This window comes from Balaenoptera musculus, chromosome 1 (genome assembly GCF_009873245.2).
Source record: "Balaenoptera musculus isolate JJ_BM4_2016_0621 chromosome 1, mBalMus1.pri.v3, whole genome shotgun sequence".
In the NCBI taxonomy this organism is placed as follows: domain Eukaryota; kingdom Metazoa; phylum Chordata; class Mammalia; order Artiodactyla; family Balaenopteridae; genus Balaenoptera; species Balaenoptera musculus.
The window spans coordinates 109,326,813-109,342,649 of record NC_045785.1 but is presented as its reverse complement, the minus strand read 5'-3'; positions in this window follow the sequence as shown (position 1 = coordinate 109,342,649).

Below are 15,837 nucleotides of genomic sequence, written 5' to 3'. Positions count from 1 at the left end.
CTTAAAGACTTAAATATAAGGCATGACACCATAAAAATCCTAGAAGAGAACAGAGGCAAAACATTCTCTGTCATAAATCTTACCAATGTTTTCTTAGGTCAGTCTCCTAAGGCAGTAGAAATAAAAGCAAAAATAAACAAATGGGACCTAATCAAACTGATGAGCTTTTGCACAGCAAAGGAAACCATAAAGAAAATGAAAAGACAACCTACAGACTGGGAGAAAATATTTGCAAATGATGCAACTGACAAGGGTTTAATTTCCAAAATATACAAATAGCTCATACAACTCAATAACAAAAAAACAACCCAATCCAAAAAATGGACGGAAGACCTAAATAGACATTTCTCCAAAGAAAACATACAGATGGCCAACAGGCACTTGAAAAGATGCTCAACATTGCTAATTACAGAAATGCAAATCAAAGCTATAATGAGGTACCACCTCACACTGGTCAGAATAGCTGTCATTAAAAAGTCTACAGGGACTTCCCTGGTGGCACAGTGGATAAGATTCCACGCTCCCAATGCAGGGGGCCCAGGTTCGATCCCTGGTCAGGGAACTAGATCCCACATGCATGTCACAACTAAGAATTCGCATGCCACAACTAAGGAGCCTGCCTGCCACAACAAAGGAGCCCATGTGCTGCAACTAAGGAGCCGGCGATTCATGACTAAGACCTGGTGCAACCAAAATAAATAAATAAATAAATAAATATTTTAAAAATGTTTACAAATAACCAATGGAGAGGGTGAAAAAAAAAGGGAACTCTCCTACACTGTTGGTCGGAATGTAAATTGGTGCAGCCACTATGGAAAACAGTATGGAGGTTCCTCAAAAATCTAAAAATAGAGTTGCCATATGATCCAGCAATCTCACTTCCAGACATATATCCAGACAAAACTATAATTTGAAAAGATACATACACTCCAGTGTTCATAGCAGCACAATTTAAAATAGCCAAGACATGGAAGCAACCTAAATGTCCATCGACAGATAAATGGATAAAGAAGATGTGATATTAAAAAAAAGATGTGGTGTATATATGTATATATATATAAAATGAAATAATGCCATTTGCAGCAACACGGATGGACCTAGAGATTATCATACTAAGTGAAGTGCCAAAGAGAGAAAGACAAATACCATATGATATCACTTATATGTGGAATCTAAAATATGACAGAAATGAACTTATTTACAAAACAGAAACAGACTCACAGACATGGAAAACAAAGTTATGGTTACCAAAGGGGAAAGGGAGTGGGGGAGGGATAAATCTGGAGTTTGGGATTAGCAGATACAAACTATTATATACAAAGTAGATAAACAACAAGAATTTACTGTATAGCACAGGGAACCATATTCAGTATCCTGTAGTAAACCATAATGGAAAAGAATATGAAAAAGAATATATGTATAATATAAATACTATATATGTATATAACTGAAGCACTTTGCTGTACACCAGAAACTAACACAACATTGTAAATCAACCATACTTTAATAAAAAAATAAAATAAGGGCTTCCCTGGTGGTGCAGTGGTTGGGAGTCTGCCTGCCAATGCAGGGCACACGGGTTCGAGCCCTGGTCTGGGAAGATTCCACATGCCGCGGAGCAGCTGGGCCCGTGAGCCACAACTGCTGAGCCTGCGCGTCTGGAGCCTGTGCTCCGCAACAGGAGAGGCCGCGTTAATGAGAGGCCCGCGCACCGCGATGAAGAGTGGCCCCCACTTGCCGCAACTGGAGAGGGCCCCCGCACAGGGGCGAGGACCCAACACAGCCAAAAATAAATAAACAAATAAATTAATTTTAAAAAAATAATAAAATAAAATAAAATAAAATAAAATCTGGGTCAGAGTGGATGAGATTACCAAGGGAATGTAGAGAAAAAGTCCAAGGACTGAGCCATGGGGAACTCTAAAGTTTAAAGGTCAGGGAGGTGAACAGAATCAGTAAAGGAGACTGAGAAAAATCAAAGAGGAAGGAGGGAACCAGGAGAGGGTTGTGTCCTTGAAGTCAAATAAAGAATGTTTCAAGGAGGAGGAAAGAGTAATGACCTGTCAGATGCCACTAGAAGATCAAATAAGATGAAGCCTGAGAACTGACCAATGAATTAAGCCAAATGGAGGTCATGGGTGATCATGATAAGAACAGATTAGGTGGATTGAGGGCAACAAAAACTTGCCTGTAGTGGGTTCAAAAGAATGGAGTAGGGGTTGCAAAAAAATTTTTTTAAAAAAGGAGACAGTGACTATAGACAATTTTTTCAAAGGAGGGAAGGTGAGAAATGGGGTGGTAACTGGAGGAAAAAGACAGGAAAGGACTATTTCAAGATGAAGAAATTGCAGTATGTTAGTACACTGGTAGAAAAGATCCTGTAGAGAGGAAAAACTGACATTGCAGTAAAGAGACAGAGAAAATTTCCTGGAGCCAAGTGCTTAAAAAGGTGAAGGGTGGGGTCTAGTTCACAAATAGAGGAACATGGATAGTTCACCCATAATAAAGGACAGGAGGCAGAGTAAGTGGACATGGTGAGGAAGCTGTGGAAGGTCTCTCAGTATTGTCACAGTTGGTATTGTCACAGCTAAAGAAACAAGATCATCCCCTAAGAGCTCATGAGGATGATGAAGGAACTAGAGATCTGAGGAGAGAGAAGGTAGGAAATAGGCATTCAGGAGAGAGGAATGAACTGGGAGACGGAGCAGCCAGGGGGTTAGAAGGCTCATTTACAAGGATATTGAAATCAAGAATTATAACAGGAGTTGTGTAGGAGAGAGTGACAGAGCGGGGTGAGGGCAGGAGACGGCTGCAACAAGGAGTGGCAGTGGGTGGTATAATCATGTGTGCGTGCGCATTCCTGGCTCCACAAAGCTTCCCTCTTAGCTTTTCCCACACAATAGTTACTACTATTCTGCTTCTACCACCATTGACTTGTGTTGCCTGTTCTTGAACTTCTTATTAAAGAAATTGTAATATATAATTTTTGTGTATCTAGCTTCTTTCAACATTTTGTTTGTGAGATCTAATCATGTTATAGTATTAGTTTTTTTCTCTTTTTATTGCTACGTATTATTTCATTTTATGAATAAACCACAATTTATCCATTCTACTGTTGATTGTATCCAGTTTTTGGCTATAAAACTACTATGGGGACTTCCCCGGCGGTCCAGTGCTTAAGGCTCTGTGCTTCCACTGCAGGGGGTGCGGGTTCGATCCCTGGTCGGGGAAATAAGATCCCACAAGCCACGTGGCATGGTCAAAAACAACAACAAAAAAAGTAAAAACTACTATGAACATTTTTGTATCTCTATTTTGATGGACAGGTGCACTAATTTTTCCTGAGTATATACTCAAGTATAGTGGGTCTAGATATGTATGTCTCCTTTGACTAAGTAGTACCAGCTTTCCTAAGTATTCCAGTTTATACTCCCACCAGCAATTTATGAGTGTTCCAGTTGTCCTACAGTATCTTCACCAACACTTGGCATTGTCAATCCTTTTAGTTTTAGGTATTTTGGTGAGTATGTTGTGGTATTTCATTGTGGTTTTCATTTGTATTACCCTGATGAAAAATGATGTTAAGCACCTTTTCATAACTCTTATTGGCCATTTGTATCATCTCTTTTATAAAGTGCTTTGTCCAGGATTTTTTTGTTGTTTTGTTGTTGTTTTGTTGTTGTTGTTTGGCCTCACCTTGCAGGCATGCGAGATCTTAGTTCCCCACCCAGGGATTGACCCTGCATCCCCCTGCAGTGGAAGCTCAGAGTCTTAACCACTTCCCTGGACAAAGCCAGGAAAGTCCATTTTGTTTGTTTGTTTTTGTTTTATCTTGTTTTGCTTATTGATTTGTAGTTTTTTATATATTATTGACACAAGTTCTTTGTTAAGAATGTTAATTCCAGATATTTTCTTCCAGTCTGTGGCTTGCCTTTCTGCTTTCTTAGTGGTGTTTTTTGGTGAACATAAATTCTTAATTTTTTTGGTGTGGTGAAATTCACATAATATAAAATTAACATTTTAAAGTGAACGACTGAGTATCATTTAGCATATTCATATTGTTGTGTAACCACCACATCTATCTAGTTCCAAAACATTTTCGTCACCCCAGAAGGACACGCCATACCCATTAAGCAGTTGTTCCCATTCCCCAGCCTCCCAGCCCTTGGCAACCACCAACCTCTGTTTTGTTTCTATAGATTTAACTATCTAGATATTTCATACAAATGGAATCTTACAATATATGACCTTTTAAGTCTGGTTTCTTTCATTTAGCAGAATGTTTTCCAAGTTCATCCAAGAAGTTCTTAATTTTGTTCTTGTTATTGTTGTCATTTTGGGCCATGCCTGGCAGGCATGGGAGATCTTAGCTTCCCAACCAGGGATTGACCCCGCGTCCCCTGCAGTGAAAGCGCAGAGTCCTAACCACTGCCAGGGAATTCCCAGAAGTTTTTAATTTTAATAAAGCTCAATTTATCAACCTTTCTCTTAAGGTTAGTGTTTTTCATGTCCTGGTTAAGGTCAAGAAACTTTTTTTTCCCCAGAAGCCTTATTTGTTTTATTTTTTTATATATATATATATATTTTGTTGTTGTTGTTGTTGGCTGTGTTGGGTCTTCTTTTCTGTGCGAGGGCTTTCTCTAGTTGCGGCAAGTGGGGGCCACTCTTCATTGCGGTGCGCGGGCCTGTCACTATTGCGGCCTCTCTTGTTGCGGAGCACAGGCTCCAGACACGCAGGCTCAGTAATTGTGGCTCATGGGCCTAGTTGCTCCGCGGCATGTGGGATCTTCCCAAACCAGGGCTTGAACCCGTGTCCCCTGCATTGGCAGGCAGATTCTCAACCACTGCGCCACCAGGGAAGCCCTGTTTTACTTTTCACGTTTAGGTTTACGACCTATTGCTTTTTTGGTTTTTTGGTTTTTATTTTTTGTTTTCACATTTTTGGTTTTTATTGGAGTATAATTGCTTTGCAATGTTGTATTAGTTTCTGGTGTACAACAAAGTGAATCAGCTATATGTATACATATATCCCCATATCGCCTCCCTCTTGAACCTCCCTCCTACCCTCCCTATCCCACCCCTCTAGGTCGTCACAAAGCATTGAGTTGATATCCCTGTGTGACGTATTGTGAATTAATGTTTGAATACGGTGTGAGGTTAAGGATCAAAGTTCATTTTTCCCCCAAGTGCATATTCACCACTTATTGAAAAGACCAACCTCTCCCCCACTGAATTGCAACGGAGCAGTATTGTGTTCTTTTTCTTTTTAAATAAATGGTGTTTTGGGGGGTGGTTTGCGGGGTCATGCTGTGCAGCTTGCGGGATCTTAGTTCCCCAACCAGGGATTGAACCCGTGCCCCCTGCAGTGGAAGTGCAAAGTCCTAACCACTGGACCACCAAGGAACTCCCAATATTGTGTTCTTGAACTGGATAGTTCCAGTAACCTCCTGATAGCCTCCCAGCTTTCTGATTGTGGCAAAGATCAGCCTACCAGACAGACTGGTTCTGCCATGTTCTGAGAATTATTCATGGAAGTCCAGAGTAGAGCCCCTCTCATACAGCCCTTCTAACAACTTTGTAAACATCTAATTCAATAAATCCCTTTCTTCTTAAAATATCTAGACTGGATGTTGTTTATGGTACTGAACCCTGACCAATCAAGCCCTCACAGTTGTTTATCCTCAGTGCTGTTGGTGGCATATATTATTGCCTGGAGCTTAAATTTATCTTATTCATTTCCCCAGCAGCTGCCTTGTTAAAGGTAGATGGGACTGTGGCAACAAAGAAGGGAAAAGCTTTCCTGTGGTTTATTTTATTTATTTATTTTTGGCTGCGTTGGGTCTTCGTTGCTGCGTGTGGGCTTTCTCTAGTTGCGGCGAGCAGGGGCTACTCTTCGTTGTGGTGCGCGGGCTTCTCATTGCAGTGGCTTCTCTTGTTGCAGAGCACAGGCTCTAGGTGCACAGGCTTCAGTAGTTGTGGCACGTGGGCTCGAGAGCGCAGGCTCAGTAGTTGTGGCGCACGGGCTTAGTTGCTCTGCAGCATGTGGGATCTTCCCAGACCAGGGCTTGAACCCATGTCCCCTGCATTGGCAGGTGGATTCTTAACCACTGCGCCATCAGGGAAGCTCCTGTGGTTTATTTTAAATTGCTGCTACCTAAGGGAAAACCGAGGCACTGAAACTACCATATGTGCGTGTACAGAGTCCAACAAAAGTCCCTTCAGCCCACTAGACAACACTCTCATTCAGGTAGGCTTACTCTTCAGAAACTAGAAGTCCTTACACCCCCAACTCTAACACTCCCTCTCCAATCCACACCCTCTCCTATGTGACCTCAGACACAAACATTTATCACCTTGGCCTAACAACTCTGCATCACTCACTTATATCTTCCACCTGAGTTCCAGAGCACCACTGGAAATACCACAGACACTTCCAAGGCCCCACAATGAGAACCAAATTCACTGCTTTATACCAAACATTCTCTTGTTCCTGGACTTGCATCTCAGGGAAACTTAGCACCACTAACCTGCACACAGAAACCTGAGAGCTGTCTTTTACTCATCCCTCTTCCTTATCCCCTGTGATGACCAAGGCTTGTCCATTCCACCTCCTTAATATCTCTCAAATCCACCCCTCAAGCCCACGACCACAACCTTATTCCAGCCGCCATCATATCTAGCCTGGTGGTTTGCAACAGTTTCCTCATTCTTGCCCCATCCCAAATGAAATTTTTTTTCTATCAAACAAAGCTAATCATATTCAAATGCTTAAAACGCTTTACTCTCTCCAATTGCCTGCATGATAAAAGTCCAAACTCCTTGGCATGTATGAGGGTGAAATATAGACATTTTACATCAACAAAAACAGAGAGTTTACTACCAACATATCTTCACAATAAGAAATGTACAGGATTTTCTTCCAGAAGAATAAAAATTATCCCAGAAAGAAGATCTGTGAAGTAAGCATTTGTGAAAAAAAAAAATTAGTAAACTCAGGAGTAAATCTAAATCAACACTGCTTATATATGACAATAGTGATAATATCTGATTTACGTGGTTTAAAAACAAGACAGATTTTGGGGGTATAGAGGGTACATTGTATACACTCATTTATTTTTGTTCCTTTCTGAAATCTACTGAAATGACGATAAAGAGATTTTTTAAAAGACATAAGCTCCCAAAGACAAAGAGAATGGAAAAGACAACAACAGTGTAATATCAGATGCTAAAAAAGCAGATGAATGTGTGTGACTGACTAGAGAGATCAAAGAGAACTGAATTCTAAGTCTAAGTCAGTGGGCAAAGCTGAAAAACAAGCTGATTACACTGCAGATGCAGAACCCCCATGATTATCAGGAATCAGCAACGCCAGATACCTCTGAAGGGGATGGTAAATGTGGGATGAAAAACAGGAGAATTATTTGAAAATCTGTTTAAGGAAGGGTGTATCCCTGGTCCACACAGCAATTTGACAGCTCCTTCTCCACCATAGCAGAAACCTGGAAGTTTATGCTCCAGAGAGGGCAGGAATATTATTCTAAAAACAGGAGGACTGAAAGAACATTTACATCCTATATTCTGAGAACCCCAGCCCTTTCCCCCAGCTCAGTACCCAGAACACTAGCAATCAGAACTATAGTCTCCAAGTAGGAGATTGGAATAGGTTTGCTTTGGAGAATCTGATCTAAGGATACTTACACTGGGGGTTCCCCCAGGAAAAGACCTGGCTAGATCATCCTACAGAGAACCTTACAGCTAACAGCTCCCCAAAAAGGCTCAAAAATATTGTCTCCCACACACCCTGAGAAAGTAAAACGTACCCGTGACTGAGACAGTGCAATTCTGGCCTGCCATTCATCAAGCTGGGATAATAGACACAGAAAGCCAGTAAAGTTAACAAGAAACACTATTTTCCCCAAGCTATGCAGCAGTAAAATTCATAACGACCCCTTTCTGTGACTACTGCTCCCTTACTCACTGAAAAACTTTGTTCTCTAAAATCATAAACTATAAAAAAACATTGCTCTTTGAAAGCATATCAGTAAGAATGAATCATTCTTCTTTTGCCTGAAGGATCCAAGTCACATTGAGACAGAGAAGCAGCCTTGATTTACAGCCCAGGTGCAGAGCTTTAGACAAGGGATTTCTGGACACAGTATTCTAAAACAGTGTTTACTTCATAGTCCAGACCTGATATTAACCTCTTTACACAGATCCCTATTTACTTTGAACCTCTAAGAACACTGCTTCATTTAAATTTCACCTAAGCTTCACCCTTGCCCCCAATCCTGCAGCACACATATCTTTTCCACTGTTTTGTGAGATCCTCACATTTCGCCTGGTCTGTGATCTCCCTCACTGCCACAGGCCAATAAACCCATCCTGATCGTTGGCTGGTTGGGCTAGAACAACTCTCTCAAAGAAAACTGGAGGCTTTGGTCCACCAAAGCAAGAGTAAACCAAGAAGGAAGTCCAGTGGAATATGGGAAATAGGATGCAACACAGAGAAGAAGGCAGGAGAATCCCCAGGATGAGAGTGAAGGGGGATCACAGGAGAAAGTAAGATTGACTGATGCTTTCAGAGGAGATCCAGGCAGTTGGAGAAGAGTTTGGGGTCAATTAGTAATAGCTAGAGAACGAAAAGCATTTCAAGGAAGAGAAGGTATCATATTGACTCATCTATGAATATCATTTGCATAGTCAAAATAATGTAAATTCTGACTAGTCCTTTAACCAAAATTGTTACATAATTATGTAACAATTATGGGAAAACAATTATGGGAAAATGGGGGAGGGAGGAGGAGGATTGAAACAGCTGAGTCCTTATCTTCCATTTTAGAAATCAGTGCATAATACTATTAAGTAAAAAATCAAGTAGTCACTATATGTTATATAGAGACATGAAAAGAGATAATTAATAAAATACCAGGTACAAGATTTGAAGGTGGTTGCTTCTAGGTAGGAGGAAATGGGGAGTGTGGGCCAGGAGGTGTTGTTTACAAGTATTATAACTGTTTAACTCCAAATTATGTGCATATATAACTAAAAACAAAAACAAAACTAAAATAGGAAAACAGAGAAATAAAATCTTGAGCATAACTGCATATTGGTTGGAAGGGACTGATTAAAGTTATTCTAATGTTTTTGTTTTGATATATTAATTGATTTTTTTTTTTTTTTCCCCCACACAGTGCTGCATGCGGGATCTTAGTTCCCCGACCAGGAATTGAACCTGTGCACACTGCAGTGGAAGCGTGGAATCCTAACCACCGGACAGCCAAGGAATTCCCGTAATTAATTTTGATTGTTAAATGTTCATGTTAAAATTTTTAATTTAAATATTAATGGAACCAGAGTGTGTACTTTCCAAACATGTAAGAAGAAAAAAAAGAATAAGGTGTGAAAAACCTCAAATAGTCCAAAAGAAGACAAGAAAGGGGAAAAATAAGAGAAAAATCTGGACAGATGAAAAGCACCAAATTTTTTTTGTAGAAATGAATCCAGTGATAACATAATCACAACCAATATAAATGGAGTAAATTCTCCAGTCAAAATACAGAGTTTGTTAGACTAAATAAAAATTAATATCCAGCTATATGTCGGTTACAAGAGATATAACTAAAACATAAGAAAAAAGGTTAAAAGTAAAAGAACAGAAAATATATATGTGCCAGGCAAATACTAAACAAACAAAAAAAACCTTGTGTAGATATATTAATATTAGATAAAATAAAATTTATGACTAGAAGTATGAACTAGAGATAAAAAGACCTGCCACATTGATATGTTTTAATTCACCACGAAGACATAATTATAAACCTATATTTCTTTTTTTTTTTAATATTTATTTATTTATTTGGTTGTGCCGGGTCTTAGACACAGCACGTGGGCTCCTTAGTTGCGAACTCTTTATTTATTTATTTATTTATTTATTTATTTATTTATTTTTGGCTGTGTTGGGTCTTCGTTTCTGTGACAGGGCTTTCTCCAGTTGCGGCAAGCGGGGGCCACTCTTCATCACAGTGCGCGGGCCTCTCACTGTCGCGGCCTCTCTTGTTGCGGAGCACAAGCTCCAGACGCGCAGGCTCAGTAGTTGTGGCTCACGGGCCCAGTTGCTCCGCGGCATGTGGGATCTTCCCAGACCAGGGCTCGAAGCCGTGTCCCCTGCATTAGCAGGCAGATTCTCAACCACTGCGCCACCAGGGAAGCCCAAAACCTATATTTCTTAATGATACAGCTTCAAATTTATAAAGAAAAACTGTCAGAACTCCCAGGAGAAATTAACAAATCCACTACAATTGTGGGAAATTTTAACATGTTTCCCTCAGTTAATTGATGGATCAAGAAAAAAAAGTGTTTTTCAGTAAGGTTATAGGAGATTTGAACAACACAGGTAAAGGTTTGGCATATTGAACTTATCTAAAACCCTGCAGCCAATAATTGGGAGCACATATTCTTTTCTTGTACACATACAACATTTTTAACAGATTTATTGAGGTACAACTGACATACAATACGCTGCACGTATTTAAAATGCACAATATGATAAGTTTTGATACATCCATGAAATCATCACGACCATCAAGATAATGAACATACTCATCAACCCCAAAAGTTTACTCAGGCCCCTGTTATCTCAGGTGGCAGCATAACCCGCTTAAATATTACATATACCACCTCTTGCAGCTAATTGTGACCATGTGACTACATTCTAACTATGTATGTAAACATAAAAAAGATGTGAGTAGCGTTTGCTGGATGGATCTTTCAGAAAACTCCTTGAAGGAAGGTCAGACATCTGGCATATACTCTCTTTAATTCTTTAGTCCTTTTTTCCCATCTCCCCTCTTTCTGTTTCCTGTCTAGAGTGATGATCGAAGGATCTTTTGATTTGGAGGCACACTGAGGATGGAAGCCACAGGCTAAGGACTGTAGAGAGACAGTTACAGGGAGTCTGAGAACCTGATGAATCCCTGGGGACATTACGTCAGCCCTGAGCTGTCTACACCCAGACTTTATCACCTGTCAGGAAAAACTAACTTCCATCTAGTTTATGTCTCTGCTATTTCCAGTCTCTGTAACAGACATAAATGCAATCCAAGTTGATACATAGTTGGTACTAGAAGTGGGGTAGTGCCTTAACAGTTTCTAGAATGTGGCATTAGCTTAGGGGAAGTTTGTTGGGCAAGTGTGTAGGGAGGATCCACTCCTTTGCAGCCTGGAAAGCTGGCAACCCTCAGTATTTGCAAACCACTTGGTCAAATGGTTGCTCATTGTATCTTAGAAAGCCATTAAGAAGGGCTTCCCTGGTGGCACAGTGGTTAAGAATCAGCCTGCCATTGCAGGGGACACAGGTTCAAATGGAAGCCGTTCAGAATGGTAGCTGCTAAATAGCCACCCCGCCAGTATCTAACACTGTGGACCCAACCCTTTCTCAAGCACCTTCTGTTAAGAGGTCTGTGCCTACCCAGTGCAAGACTCCCAGCAAAGGCCAGATTAACAATGTTATCTTCCCCTTCAAACCCTGGGGAGTAGTTAGGGAAGATGGTCAGAGCACAGAAACCAACATGCAGAATATGAGTTTTTAGGGCTAATATGATGTGTAAGATCTTTGGCCATAGTAACTCATGCTTAAGAATTGACTGGAAGCTTACTAATTATTTTAGGAAGCTATGTTAACAAAAACACACACACAAAACCCATATCTGGCCTGCAACAGCTATGGCTGTAAGCTAAAACACCCTGAACCTCCTACACAGAAGTGGCTCCCTCTAGAGGTGCTGCCAAAGCTGTGTAGCCCTTAAAGTGGGTGTCACCCACAGGGGCCTGTTCAGATGGGCCATGAGGGATCATGGACAAGAAACAACCTCCCTGAGGACAGAGCAAGGGACCATGGGAAACTGAGGATTTTCCCAGGGGGAAGAACCAGGGGAAGCCAGATAGACCAACCAAGGAACTTACTCCTGTGTTGGGGCAGGTGGTCCTTGACCCCCAGATCTGATATACACTGTTGTTCTGGTTATCTATTGCCACATCAAAATTTAGTGGATTAAAATAACAATTATTTGTTGGGACCTAATCAAACTTACAAGCTTTTGCACAGCAAAGGAAGCCATTAAAAAAAAAAAAAAAAAAAGGACAACCTACAGAACAGGAGAGAGTATTTGCAAATGATGCAATGAACAAGGGCTTAATCTCCAAAATATACAAACAGCTTATATAAGTCAACAACAAAAAAACAAATAACTGAGGCTTCCCTGGTGGCACAGTGGTTGGGAGTCCGCCTGCCAAAGCAGGGGACACGGGTTCGAGCCCTGGTCCAGGAGGATCCCACATGCCCCAGAGCAACTAGGCCCGTGCGCCACAACTACTGGGGCCTGAGTGCCTGGAGCCCATGCTCTGCAACAAGAGAAGCCACCACAATGAGAAGCCCACGCACCACAACGAAGAGTAGCCCCTGCTCGAGGCAGCTAGAGAAAGCCAGTGCGCAGCAACGAAGACCAAATGCAGCCAAAAATAAAATAAATAAAACAAACAAACAACCCAATCGAAAAATGGGCAGAAGATCTTAATAGACATTTCTCCAGAGAAGACATACAGATGGCCAGTAGGCACATGAAACGATGCTCAACGTCACTAATTATTAGAGAAATGCAAATCAGAGCTACAATGAGGTACCACCTCACACCAGTAAGAATGGCCATCACTAAAAAGCCTACAAGGGACTTCCCTGGTGGCTCAGTGGTTAAGAATCTGCCTGCCAATGCAAGGGACACGGGTTCAAGCCCTGGTCCGGGAAGATCCCACATGCCGTGGAGCAACTAAGCCCGTGCACCACAACTACTGAGCCTGCGCTCTAGAGCCCACGAGCCACAACTACTGAGCCCATGTGCCACAACTACTGAAGCCCGTGCACCTAGAGCCCATGCTCTGCAACAAGAGAAGTCACCACAATGAGAAGCCCTCGCACCGCAACGAAGAGTAGCCCCAGCTTGCCGCAACTAGAGAAAGCCTGCACGCAGCAACGAAGACCCAACGCAGCCAAAAATAAATAAATTAAATAAATAAAAATTCTATGGATAACAAATACTGGAGAGGGTGTGGAGAGAAGGGAACCTTCCTACACTGTTGGTGGAAATGTAACTTGGTGCAGCCATTATGGAAAACAGTATGGAGGTTCCTCAGAAAACTAAAAATAGAACTACCATATGATTCAGCAATCCCACTCCTGGGCATATACCTGAACAAGACTTTAATTCAAAAAGATACATGCACCCCTATGATGATAGCAGCATTATTCACAATAGCCAAGACATGGAAACAACCTAAATGTCCACTGACAGAGGAATGGATAAAGAAGATGTGGTACCTATATACAATGAAATACTCCTCAGCCATAAGAAAGAACAAAATAATGCCAATTGCAGCAACATGGATACAACTAAAGATTATCACACTAAGTGAAGTAAGTCAGAAAGTGAAAGACAAATACCATATCATATCACTTACATGTGGAATCTAAAATGTGGCACAAATGAACCTATCTATAAAACAGGAACAGACTCACAGACATAGGGATCAGACTTGTTGTTGCCAAGGCAGGGAGGGAGGGAGGGAGATGGATGGGCTGGGAATTTGGGATTAGTAGATGCAAACAATTATATTTTTTTAAAATTTTATTTAATTAATTATTTTTTTAATTTTTGGCTGCGTTGGGTCTTCCTTGCTGCGCGCGGGCTTTCTCTAGTTGTGGCGAACGGGGGCTACTCTTCATTGCGGAGCACAGGCTCTAGGTGCACAGGCTTCAGTAGTTGTGGTACACGGGCTCAGCAGTTGTGGCACATGGGCTCAGTAGTTGTGGCTCGCAGGCTTTAGAGAACAGGCTCAGTAGCTGTTGCACACGGGCTTAGTTGCTCCGCAGCATGTGGAATCTCCCCGGACCAGGGCTTGAACCCGTGTCCCCTGCATTGGCAGGGGGATTCCTAACCACTGCACCACCAGGGAAGCTCACAAACTATTACATTTAGAATGGATAAACAACAAGGTCCTACTGTACAGTACAGGGAACTATATCCAATCTCCTGGGATAAACCATAATGGAAAAGAATATTTAAAAAAAGAATATCTATATGTATAAAACTGAGTCACTTTGCTGTTCAGCAGAGACTGGCACAACATTGTAAACCAACTATACTTCAATTTTTAAAAATAACAATTATTTGTTATCCCCACAGTTCCTTTGGCTCCAGAGGGCTTCGTTGGGCACTCTGGCTCAGGGTATCTCATGTGATTATAGTTACACAGCTGAAGCTGGAGCAGCTAGGGGCTGACTGGGCATCTCACTTTCTTCATATATTCTCGGAGCTTCTCAGTGGCTCTCTGTGTAGGCAAATTTGGGTTTCCTCACAAGATGGTGGCCTCAGGCAAGTTGGAATGCTAACTTAGGGGGTCCCAGCATAAGTGTTCCAGCAAACGAGGCAGAAGCTGCATTGCCTTTCAGGACCTAGCCTCAGAGGCTATAGAGCATTACTTCCTCTGTGTTCTACTGGTCAAGCAGCCACTGGCACATCCAGGTTCAAGGGATGAGAACATACACAAACCACTCAATGGTCAATAGATTAGTGACTAGTGACTGCTGGGTGTTTCCTAGGCTTTCATTTTCTGAATGAGAGTTTTGCTTGTGGTTGACATTTCCTGTTCCACCATTGTATATCAGGTGTGTTGGGGGCTGACAATTTGTCTTTGGTTTATAGTTTACCGGACCACAAAGAGCCACGTGAGGAACTGATAGATTTTGAGTAGCTGAAGGGATGTACTGCTGCACAGTTTGGTAGTTATCTATCTAAACTCCATTCTCCTCTTCTTCCTCAATAAAACAATTCTTATATTTCCCACATTCCCTTGCATCTAAGAGTGGTCATGTGAGAAAATTCTGGCCAATGAGATGTCAGCCAAAGTTGTTGGATGAGCCATCCAAGAAGGCTTTTTAAAAGGGGGCCAAAAAGCTGATATTGATCCTCTTCTGCCCTTTCCCCTTTCCTCCTGATTTCTGTCTGGAATGCAGATATGAAAGCTGGAGCCCCATTCAGTCACCTTGGACCATGAGTTAACCTTAAGAATGAAAACCACAGTCTGAGAATGGTGATACAAATAGATAGAATGGTGATAGAGATAGAGATAAAGAGGTAGAGAATGGTGATAGACATAGAACGGCTCTGTTGATGATGGAGCTACTGTGAACTACTTACCCATGGACATTCTTTACACAAAAGAAAAATAAAACTCCAGTCTTATTTCTGGTCTCCATTATTAGCAGCTAAATGCAGTTTCTACCTTAGACAGTATGTCTTCCTCACTTGATTATCCAAAGCAGGGGCTCCTTTGGTTTCACTCATTATTTTTATTCCCTGAAACTTACATAGAATCTGGCACAGAGTAGGCACTCAATAAATGCTGATTGAATGAATGCCTAGCACTTTAAGTTGTAGCTGATTTATTTAACTGTCTGGGTTTGATAAGGTGCAAAGAATCTCCCCCCACCCTATCTTGCCATCAACTGCTGCCTTCAACCCTGCTCTGTCAGCAGGCTTCCCCACCCTGGAACACATTTCTCAAGTACACCTCATGGTTTTCTTGTCATTTTCATGGAATACAAGTCTTGAACAGTCCAGTTTTAAAATTACAGTCTTATATTCAATTCCCAGGTCACACCCCCCCAGCTCAGGTTGGACCCACAGCCCAGAGACCTGAAATGGCAAAGGATGGGGGGGTACCTTTATCTTCGCTCTTCTTCCACCCTCCCTCCACTTCCTGCCTCTGGCTTCTAGAGGGCTGGAA